Source organism: Eumetopias jubatus, unplaced genomic scaffold (assembly GCF_037043125.1).
Source record: "Eumetopias jubatus isolate StellerSeaLion01/CBP00866 unplaced genomic scaffold, mEumJub1_p1.0 scaffold_12, whole genome shotgun sequence".
Classification (NCBI taxonomy): domain Eukaryota; kingdom Metazoa; phylum Chordata; class Mammalia; order Carnivora; family Otariidae; genus Eumetopias; species Eumetopias jubatus.
The window spans coordinates 72,587,721-72,598,003 of NW_028274818.1; the positions used below are offsets into that span (position 1 = coordinate 72,587,721).

At 53.6% G+C, this 10,283-nt stretch overlaps 1 long non-coding RNA gene across 1 annotated transcript; it reads right to left on the minus strand.

The window, feature by feature from the left end:
* Positions 1-309: 309 nt before the first annotated feature.
* Positions 310-9,491, minus strand: LOC114219929 (uncharacterized). Its single transcript, XR_003611486.2, has 3 exons — positions 9,445-9,491; positions 3,545-3,902; positions 310-726 (listed from the first exon to the last, which is right to left on the minus strand). It is a non-coding gene; the product is annotated as an uncharacterized LOC114219929 (long non-coding RNA).
* Positions 9,492-10,283: the final 792 nt, after the last annotated feature.

A 10,283-nucleotide genomic window follows, 5' to 3' on the forward strand; every position in this document is an offset into this window, starting at 1 on the left:
TTTACTGTAGGGCAGTACTCGGCAAGGCTCTGCTAAAACGGAACGGAAACACCTCAGTTGGCATCATGGGAGCCCGCCTGGTGACCAGGAGCCGGAGAATCCCAGGGCTTCCAGCAGCATGATCTTGCCTCCCCTCTCTGAGCCTGTTTCCTGATCAGCCCAAGTTGGAACATATTAGCACCAACATTCAGGGTTTCTGTGAGGATCATATGAGGTGTTTGTCAAAAAGCACTTAGACTGAAAACCTTTTTTTAAGATTTTATTTATTTATTTATTTATTTATTTATTTATTTATTTATTTAGAGGCAGCAAGCATGAGCTAGGGGAGGGACACAGGGAGAGAGAATCCCAAGCAGACACTGTGCTCAGCATGGAGCCCGATGCGTGGGGCTCGATCTCATAACCCTGAGATCACGACCTGAACTGAAACCAAAAGGCAGACACTTAACCGACTGAGCCACCCAGGCACCCCTGAAAACCTTCTTCTTTACAAAAACTTGCACATGCACGTTCATAGCAGCATTATTCACAAAAGGTAGAAACAACCCAAATGTCCATGGATGGATGAACAGATAAACAAATTCTGATCTAGCCAAAGAAACAATGGAATATTATTCAGCCAGAGAAAGGAATAAAACATTGATACCTGCCATAGCACGGAGGAACCTCGAAGACACGATGCTCAGTGAGAGAAGCCAGACACGGAAGGCCACGATGTGTGTGATTCTGTTGATACGAAACATCCAGAACAGGCAATTCCATAGAGACAGAAAGCAGATTGATGGTTGCCAGGGGCTGGGGGAGGGAGGAATGGGTAGGGACTGCTAATGGACTCAGGGTTTCTTTTTGGCTTTGTTTTTTGTTTTTAATCAATTCCATTGTTTTAGAGCAGTTGTAAGTTCATAGCCATATCGAGCAGAAGGTACAGAGATTTGCCACACACTGGCCGCCCCCACACACGCACAGCCTCCCCGACTATCAGCACCCTCCACGTGAGCCGCGCATTTGTTGCAACTGGTGAACCTGCAGGGGGTTCTTTCTTTCTTTTTTTTTAAAGATTTTATTTATTTATTTGAGAGAGAGAGAATGAGAGACAGAGAGCACAAGAGGGAAGAGGGTCAGAGGGAGAAGCAGACTCCCTGCCGAGCAGAGAGCCCGATGTGGGACTCGATCCTGGGACTCCAGGATCATGACCTGAGCCGAAGGCAGTCGCTTAACCAACTGAGCCACCCAAGCGCCCTGCAGGGGGTTCTTTCTGGGATGACGAAAATGTTCTGGAATTAGAAGGTGGCGATGGATGCACCACTCTGTGAAGGTACTAAAACCCATTAGATTGTATGCTTTAAAAGGGTGAATTTTATGGCATATGAATTGCATCTCAATTTTTATTTATTTTATTTAAGTAGGCTCCACACCCAGCATGGAGGCCAATGCAGGGCCTTAACTCACGACCCTCAGATTGAGACCCTCGCTGAGATCAAGAGTGGGACGCTTAACCCACTGAGCCACCCAAGCGCCCTTATATCTCCATTTTTAAAAAGCACTTGGAAAGAGTTCAGAAAATGCAGCTCTCTTTACTATGTCCTTCAGAGAGTCTGTCATATGATGAAAGAGATGAACATATTTTTTTTTTGAGATGAACATATTTTTAAATGCTCGACATCCAGAAGAGAACCGGGCAGAGTGGTCCTGGAAGCCTGGGACAAGTCACACAGAGTCTGGCTAATGGCACATAGGACACGCACGGGTGACATGACTGCCATGTCAGCTCTGCACAGAGCTACTGAACACAAGGCCGTGGGGAGAATAACCCGGGGGGTAGGAGGCTGGCAGGAAAGGCTTCTCTAAGGTGCAGCGAACAGGCCAGAGTTGGAGGACTTGAGTGGTTTAGTGGGGACAAGGGCACACGTGGACCTATGGAGGCTCAGACGTGTGCCACTGAGCAGGGCTGGTAGGGGTGGAGGGTGCTGAGCCCAAGGGGTGGCACTGCCATCCTAGCGCTCTGCGTGCCCCAAGCAGGTTATGGGAGGTGCTTCACTTCAGTTCACAAATCGGTACAAAAAGCTTGCAGTAGGCCTGCACTGTGCCCTCTCAGAGGCTCTAGAATTCCAGGTTCCAGGTGAGAGAGAATATATGAGATAAGCAAGTCTGGTCCAGGGCAGGGCCCCCCCATACCCATTGTCGAATGACGAGACACACTGATAATGTGGCACTGGAGGGACGGAGGCAGCTCCTCCTCAGAGCCTGGGCCCTTCCTCCAGCCCCAGGTGGAGCTGAGGGCCCACGGAGGGACTCCAGAGGCAGGCCTGAGCCTGCAGACCCACCAGTGAGGCCCCCGAGCTCCTCCTTCCACCCATCTCCTGTCCCTCCTGCCTCCCCCCTCTGTCCTGTGTAGTCTGCAACCCTGTCCGAGAGAAGCCAAATAGTACAAATACCTCGGAGAAGGGAATGGGGCCAGGCCTGCTGTGAGCACACACATGATGCACACACACATACACACATGCATGCACGCACGCGAGCACATGCACGATGTGCACACATGCACACGCAAGCACATATACACACACATGCACGCACGCACTCCCACGATGCACACGATGCATGCACGCACACGGTGCACACACACACATGCACGATGTGCACACACACGACGCACACAGGCGTGCATGCACACGCACACGATGCACGCATGCATGCACATGCGCGATGTGCACACACATGCACACACACGCACATGATGCACACACACGCACATGCACACACACGCACACACACATATACACACACATGCACGCACGCACAAATGCACAGCCCTTTCAGACCACACAGATCTAGACAGAATCACCTAGAACCTACATATAGGGAAGAGAAAGAGAACTAGTTAGCATCTTGTCTCCTCTGGGCCAGGAAGGTGCCAAGAGATTTGCATGCACTGTCTCATTCAATCCTTAAAAGAATCCTCTGAGATTTCAAAGATGAAGAAAATGAGCTTCTGAGAGCTTAAGGAACTTAGCCAGTGGGACACCCAGTAGGTAAAAGCCATAAAGCTAAGCACAGTGCCCCAGAAGCCGGTCCTGCAGAGGCAGCTGAGCAGAGTTGGGATGTGTGCTGTTTCTGCCCACAACCGGGCATTGGCTCCTTTGGAGGACCCCTCACTCCCACTTTCTCCATGTGGTTCTAGGAGTGTTGGACCTGTCCTGGGGCAAGCTCCTGAGCCAGGCTTGTCCAATCAGCATCTGAGAGGAGCTGGGATCTCAGAAGCCAAGGGGCTTGCTGGAGCCCCAGGGGGAGGCAAGCTGGGAGTTCTCAGGCTTCCGAAAACACTGATGGGTTAAATAGAGCAACACAGCGGACATTGGGCCAGGAGAAGGAAGCCAGTGTCCCGGTGCCATTGCTGAGCATGGGACCAGCTAGGCCCTTGGCCCATGAGTTACAGGAACTGTTGAGTAAGTGATCTTTGAACCCAGGTCTGACTGCAGAGCTCTGCTTCCCTGCCCTAGGCTGTTCACATAGAGGATCTGCTCCTTTCAGGGCTGCGTCTCACCTCTCCCAGAATCCTGGGGTGGGGCAGTGTTGGATGCTCTGGGCCTCCTGCGAAAGCAGCTCCATCGCTCAGTTTGACCTTCAAAGTTGGCATCTGCTTGCAGGAATCCGTCTCTCTCCTCCTGGAATTCAGCCTCCAGATGTCAGATCCAAGGCGGCAGCAGTGGCTGCAGAGGGCTCCCCGGAGTGAATCAGCTGCATTCCAAAGGTGCAAACACAGACACCACACCCTCGGCAGCCCGGGCTGCAGACTTCCTCCCCAGGCCCGCCCGGCCTCCACTCCTGCTCCCCTCCCCTTTTTTGCCTCTTCCCAGCCAGACCGGGCGTTGGGCTTCCTTTCCAGAGACATTCTCCTGGAACTGCAACAGAGAGAAAAAGAAAGCCACTGGGGCCGGGAGACACCCTGATCTGCTGTGCTGACTCTCTCTACCCCACCGCAGCGAGCACGGACCCCAGCCCAGACCTCCCCCCTCCACTGTTAGCAACATATCCCGGTCCATCTGTTCAGCAGGTATCTGAACACCTACTATGGGACCACAAACAAGATGCGGACGAGCCCCTGGCGTCATGGAACTCAGCCCAGCGAGAGTCGACAAAATTGGGTCCGAGGACAAGAAAACAATCCCGAGGGTGGGAAGAGCCATAAAGGAAAGAAAGAAGGGCTGAGACAGTCGACCAGTGACAGAGCGGGGCGGGTATTGGGGTGGGGGCCTCTCTCGGGGATGACTCCTAAGCTAAGCCTGAAATCTCCTCTACAGAGCATGTCTCTGCCATCATTTCCCTAGAGCCAGGGCAGTGCCCAGAGAACCCCAACCACGCAGCAAGTCACCATTTCAAAGCACACAATTCAGCGGTTTCCAGTATCTTCACCATGTTGTGTCCAATCAATTTAGAACATTTTCAACACCCCAAAAAGACAACCAGCACCCAGTATCATTTACTGTTCATCGCCAGCCCCCCAGCCCCCCACCCCCAGTCCCTGGCAGCTACTCAGGTGCTTTCTGCCTCTATGGATTTACCTACTCTGGGTGCTTCAAAACAGTGGCATCATACAGTATGTGGCCTTTCGTATCTGGCTTCTTGCACTCAACACATTTTCAAGGTTCATCTGTGTGGGAACTGGCAACATGGATGGACCACGTTTTATTTACCTCCTCATCCGCTGATGGATGTTTGGGTTCCTTCCCCCTTTTGGCTGTTGTAATGCTGCTGTGAGCATCCCTGTACGAGTTTTTGCGTGGACCTGTGTTTTCATTTCTCTTGGGTAGATACTTAGGAGTGGAATTGCTGGGTCAAATGGTATCTCTATGTTGAGGTGCTGCCAGACCATTTCAAAGTGGCTGCACCATCTGACATCGCCACCAGCACTGGGCGAGGGCTCCAATTCCTCCCTGTCTTCCCCAATACTTAATTATTGTCCCTTTTTTTTTTTTTTGGTTATAGCCATGCTGGTGGGTGCAAAGTGGTATCTCACTGTGGGTTTGACTTGCAGTTCCTGAATCAAGCCTGCCCTGTGGCTCATGGTGCCCACCCCCAAGGACTTCAGTCCCTTCAAACCCTGTATCAGGTCCTGCTGTGACCTACTTCCTCTTTCACAAGGGTCAAACCTATATCCAGTCCAATTTTGCCAATGTCTACCACTCAGGGCCTTCAGGTACAAGGAAAAGCAGGGAGGTGGGATGGGGGGGTCCTGGTTTGTGCCCCCAGGGTAAACAGGGAAGAAAAGGGGCCTCAGGGAAGTTCCCACAGGAGTTCCTATACATCTCTTTCTAACTGTGCCCCCACTAAAATGTAAGCTCTGTGAAGGCAGAGCTTCATCTGTTCATTCACTGCCAAATCCGTAAGTAGCAGGCATGCCATAAATACATGCTGAGTGAATGAATGAATGGACAGAAGATGAAGAATGAGAACTGAAGTGAGGGGTTAGTGATTAGAAGATCCAGCTCAAAAATGAAACGCACAGAAACCCACTTCTGCTCTTTTATAGCTGTGTGCCCTTGGGTGAATCACTTGGCTTCTCTGGGCCTTCCTTTCCTTACTACAAAATGGGCCTAACAGTGACCATATACCTGACCATATACCTGGTTTTGAGGATTAAATGTGATAATATAGATCAGGCAATTTTATGTGCCAAGGACTCTTACAGATGAGGTCATATAATGTCTATCTTTACAAGAGTCTTATGAGACGGGATGATTATTACCAGCTTCAGGCTCAAGGAATCTGTCAGGTCATAAGGCTGGTTAGGGCAAAACCAGGATCTGAACTAAGAACCCAACTCTGGTCAGGGGCACTGACCCAATGCTGCACAGCCCCTAATAAGAATACCGGGCCGTCCCTGAGCAGGTGACAGATGAACTGACCCAGAGGGGGCTTGCCCATTCAGTGGAGGCTCTCAGCAAAGGAGGCAGGCTACTGGGGAGTCCAGAGACCCTTAATGCAGGACAGGCATGAGAGACGCTGCCAAAGCAGACGTTAAACATGCAGGAGAGGGGCGCCTGGCTGGCTCAGTCAGTAGAGCATGCAACTCTTGATCTCAGGGTGGTGGATTCAAGGACAACACTGGGCGTGGAGCCTCCTTAAAAAAAAAAACAGTTTTTTTTAAAAATAGTTAAACATGCAGGAGAGAGGTACAGAGATCCGGAGGCTGCATGCCCGGGGCACCAGAGCCAACAGCAACTGATAACTCGGGTCAGTGGTCATGAAAACGGGAGGGTACAAACCATTTTATCAAGGAGAGCATAAAGAAATCAGAAGTTCCCAGGGAAGCTTGGTTCCTGACATGAACCCAAGAACCATTTCCCTTAAAAATGGCAGGGGCTCTGTTCCTCTGTCAGGGTGTGCAGCTTTGGGAAGGAGCCATGCAGAACCCACACCAGCTGGACCACCACAGGTGTGAACGGATTCCCCTCAAGTCAAAGGGTCTATTTGGAAGAGCTCCAATGGATTAGCCTAGGGGAGACATCAAGTTGGGCCCTAGGAAAATCAGCCTGGCACAGCCCGGAGGCTGAGTAGAAATACTGGGGATTCTCCCGAATAGAGATGGGTGTCCCCCTCACTTTTGCTTCTTCACCTGAGGAAACAGATGGTCTAAGGATGGAAACTTAAGGAACACCCGTTTTCAGGGGTCACAGGCAGACAGGAAGATGGTATAGACCGTAGAGGACTTAGGAGGTGAGCAGGACCACCAGCTGTTGGAAAAGCAGTTGAGAGGTCTCTGTGCAAAGAGCTGCTTGTGGGGCAGCTCAGGATAGAACAAGGAGCTCAGAAGTAAGTGGGTGATGTAGGGCGGACTGCTCTTCTGGGAAATTTGGCAGGGGAGGGCTGGAGACAGGGCTATCACTGGAGACTCAATCATTTATTTTAAACAGGGGAGAAGCTCAGCTGATGACAGCGCTCTGAAGGAGACTGGAATGCATTTAAATTCAGTCATGGAAAACAATTACATACACCAGGCTCCGGTCTGCTAGAAAGCTCCAGAAGGGGTTTCTCCTGGCTGCCTGGCTGGGAGGTCCAGGACAGTGGTTTTCCAGGTTGAGTTAGAGGACCACTTGTTAAACATGCAGACCCCTGGGCTCTGTCCCAGACTTGCTGGGTCAGCATGTCCAGTGTGAGAGTCTGCTGGGGCTCTAAGACTCAGAATATTGTCAGAGAGGCAAGGAGTTTGCCGGGAGGGAGGGACCAACTCAATATGAAACAATGCACAGAGAGTGACTGTTCACCAGCTCTGGCCCACAGGGTTACTTGAGGGGACCAACTCTCATTTCCTTCTGGCATGCTATCCACATAAGTCCCATGACCTGTCTCCCTCTACCTGGGCAGCCCCACACTCACGGCCCACCTGGCCAGTGGCCACAGCTCCAGCTGTCCCCTTAGTTCAAGGCCAGGGCGTGCAGATGGGCCCCAGGTACTCAGGTGAACTCATTCACCCTATGGGCCCAGCTCCAAGACCAAAGCCCCAGATCCTGCAGGGTCCTAGGCACACCTACACCAGTCCTGCCCTGAGGAAGAACTGACTGATTTGGCCTAGACCCAAAGGCCTCGGGACAAGGCCCAAGGACTGTGTAGCAGAGAAGAAAGAATAGCAGAAATAGCAGAAAGTGTCTCTGTCCCCTTTGGTCATCACCCCCACAGAATATGTGTGTGTGGGAGGTGTCTCCAAGCCAAATAAAAGTATATCCCCTCTGCTGGGGTGAATCAGCTTCCTGAGGCACAGGGCTTGTGAGCCAGAACCATTTGCACCTGGATCCCATCTCCTGCAACTTTACAGCTGGGCACTCTCAAGCAAATCTTTTAACTTCTCTGAGCCTCTTTCTCATCTCTGAAATGCACCTGACAGTAAGTGCCCCTGTGGTCCTGTACCATCAGGATTTCCGACTGACTGCTGACCTGAGGCTCGAACACAGAGGGCTGGGTCCCACTCCTAACCTCAGAGCTCCATTTCCTGCCACAGCCCAAAGGCCAAGACTGGGAGTTGTGTCAGGCAGAAGGGGCAGACTGCATTAAGATTCACCATGCCTGCCCCTCTGAGAAGCCCACAGGCCTTCTTGGGATCAGGGGCAGTCTTCAGAGGAGCACACAAACATCTCCCCGGTTCCCACAGCAGAGAAGCAGTCAGCACAGCCATTAGAACCCCAAGTGGCAAACCGAGGCCCTTTCCAACCCGTCTGGGCAGCGGTCAGAGAACCCGCTTGCCGGGGCAGACCTGGGTGGATTTCATGTGTATGTTTTAATTGCTCCAGGCTCACAGGGATGTTGAGTGATTCTGCTGGTCCTGCAGTTGATGGCGGGTGCACACAGCCTGTCTGGCTGGCATCGCCTTTGTTACTGCTTGGGAGCACTCAGCCATTCTGGGCTCCCCCCTCCCCCCACTCCCAGGAGCAGCAGGCTCTGGGCCTTCCGCCCTCCCTCCCTCCCTGAAGCCACTTGTACCTGCTCTAGAGCCTGGAGGGTGACAAGTGCTTCCCAGACAATAATAGACTCCCGGGAGAACAGACATCGTCAGAGGCTCCTGCTACACCCTTGTTTTGTGCACTGAATTCAGGCTGGGTTTCAGGGCCCCAATTGCTGGGTATGCATTACGCTGGCTTTTGGGCCGATTACTGGCAAAAAGGGCCCTACCTGCCCATCCTTCATTTCAGGAGGTCAGTCACCCCCCAACACACACTTTCCCTTTAGTACTGTGGGAGGAAACTGAGGCCCAGGGTAGAGGACCCGTCTTGGGCAAGGTCACCCCACCCTCGGTCTCCTGGGTGTGTTTCAGGCAATGACATCAATCTCCTTGGGCTCCAATGCTGTGTGACCTTGGGCAAGTTATTTAACCTTTCAGACAATGGTACTATCCAGGTCTGGGTAGTCCAGAGGATGGAGAGAAATTATATGCATAGAGCACCTAGCACTTTGGTACCTGCTCAACACCTGACCCATTATTATCATTATTCCATCCTTTTCACTCTCCTCTCCCTCCAGCCGCCCCACCCCCCACCCCCGTTTCAGGGCCCTGGGGCCTGTCAAATCCCCGGCACAGGCTTGTTCCCTGACTTCTCCTCTCTAGCCGCCTAGTTGACGCTCTTCCCCTGCTTTTGTCCTCATTTTCACACTCTCTGACACCCTGGGCGGTCTACTGATTTACCCCGTTGGCCTCTCTCGCCCTGGAAAGTTAAGCCCTCTGAGGGCAGGGCTCTTGCTGCACCGCCCCCCTCCCCCCGCCGTGTGCGAGCGCTCGAAGGTATGAAGGAGTCCTATCCAGGGAGCCTGGCCAAGGGGCCGACCCTGTCCTGGGGGCAGCCAGCCCAACCCGGGGCTGGAGGAGCAGCGCACGAGGGTGGAAGGGTGCCGGCCGCGGCTGGCGGCAGGACGCGGGCTCCAGGGGGCGGCGCCGGGGACAAAGGGTGGCCCTACCTGTGCGGGGGCCGCGGGCACCTCCGCCAAGGTGCCTCCGGCGCGTGCCCGCGAGGTCACGTCCCGGGCGCGCCGGCCGGAAGGAGACCCCGAGCAGGGCGGGGGAGGCGGGGCGTCAGCGGGCAGACCACGCCCCCAGGGCGCGGGGGCGCGGGGCCGCGGCGGGGGGCGGGGCCACTGGGCCGGGGCCGCCTCGCACTTCCGCCCGCCGGGGCTGGCTCATTCATATTCATAAGACGGGTGAGGGGTGGACCCCGGGTCCCGGCGGCGCCCCGCCCCCGGGCCGCGGATCCCTCCCCGGCGGAGGCTCCGGCCCCAGTGGGGCGCCCCCGGCTTCCGCCTCCGGGAGGGAGTTTCCACTTGGTCACAACTCAAAAATGTGTCGCTCCCGCTCCTCCGCCCCCTCGTCTCTACCCTGGGCGGGGGGTCTCCTCCCTCGGAAGGCAAGGGGGCGGGGCCAGGGGAGGGGTGGCTCCTCCTTCCTGGGGCAGGTCCATTGGGATGTGGCTGACCCTTCCCTTTCTCCCTTCCTCCAATTTAGCGCTTATAATAATACTCATTTTTTAAAACAAAATAATAGTTCTACTTTATTGAGCGCTTATTTTGTGCCAGGCACTGTGCCTTTTATATGAACTACCTCTTTCAATCCTCTCAACAGTCCAGCTGAAGTTAAGTACAACATTTATCACGCCCAGAAGCTCGGAAAAGTTGAATGACTTACCCACTATCACATGGCTGGCCTTGAGCTTTTTCTGCAAGGTTGGTACCGATGGGTTGGGGGAGGGGGCAGGAGTTGGCCCCCCACTGCCTTTTAGGAAATGGGCTTATCTAAGGCCCTC